Source organism: Chenopodium quinoa, unplaced genomic scaffold (genome assembly GCF_001683475.1).
Source record: "Chenopodium quinoa cultivar QQ74 unplaced genomic scaffold, ASM168347v1, whole genome shotgun sequence".
Classification (NCBI taxonomy): Eukaryota; Viridiplantae; Streptophyta; class Magnoliopsida; order Caryophyllales; family Amaranthaceae; genus Chenopodium; species Chenopodium quinoa.
This window is the reverse complement of record NW_018742309.1, coordinates 2,383,302-2,384,372: the sequence shown is the minus strand read 5'-3', so window position 1 is coordinate 2,384,372 and position 1,071 is coordinate 2,383,302.

Genomic DNA, 1,071 nt, shown 5'->3' with positions numbered 1-1,071 from the left:
TGTTAGATCCATACCCTGATGGAACCTTAATGCCGTACAGACATGCACAAAACATCTGTTTTTCTACCCTTGACAATGTGTAGCAAGCCGGAGGTAAATAAGCCTTGGCATCCTTTGCTTTTCCATAATAATTCTTCTTCAACGCATCTGTGGAATTTCCTTTTCCCTTGCTCTTCCCCTTTCCTTGTTTCGAACTCGTTTCATCTCTATTTTCATGTTCCTTTCCCTTTCTAACCTTTTCCTGAGCCCATGTTTTCCAAATCTAACCGTGCACCCTTTCCATCCTTTGTTTTTCTTTGAATATTCATCAGCGTTCCCACAAAAGCATCACACACATTCTTCTCTATATGCATTACATCAAGACAGTGCCTAACATCATGTTCTTTCCAGTACGGAAGCTTCCAAAAGATTGATTCTTTTTTAAAAAGAGCAGTTGAGTCCGCAGCTTTTTCTGTTTTCCCTAATATTGTTCGTATACCCTTAACTCGATCATAAACCTCCGCACCAGTCAATGACCTAGGCACAGTCCCCTCTTCCGCTTTCCCATCGAAAGCCTTTTTCTGCCTACGGTACGGGTGATCGCGCCTTAGCAACCTTCGAGTCCGCAGATACACCTCTTTGTGACAATTGTCAAGGTGTATGCTTGGAGTGTTTTAATACAAATGGGGCATGCTTTTTTTCCTTTGTTTTTGTACCCAGATAAGTTGCCATATGCTGGAAAATCATTAACGGTCCACATAAGAGCTGCACGCAAGGTGAACATCTCATTCTTATGAGCATCAAACACGAAAACCCCTTCGTCCCACATCTTTCTATCGTCAACAAGTGGCGCAAGATAAACATCTATGTCGTTTCCAGGTTGCCTTGGCCCAGTTATTAGTAGTGAAAGCATTACGTACTTACGTTTCATGCACAACCAAGGAGGCAAATTATAGATCACTAAAAGTATCGGCCATGTGTTGTGTTGGGTACTAAGAGTGCCAAATGGATTCATCCCGTCCGTGCACTACCCAAGCCTTAAATTTCTGACTTCATCACCAAATTCACTAAACTTCATATCAATGTTCTTCC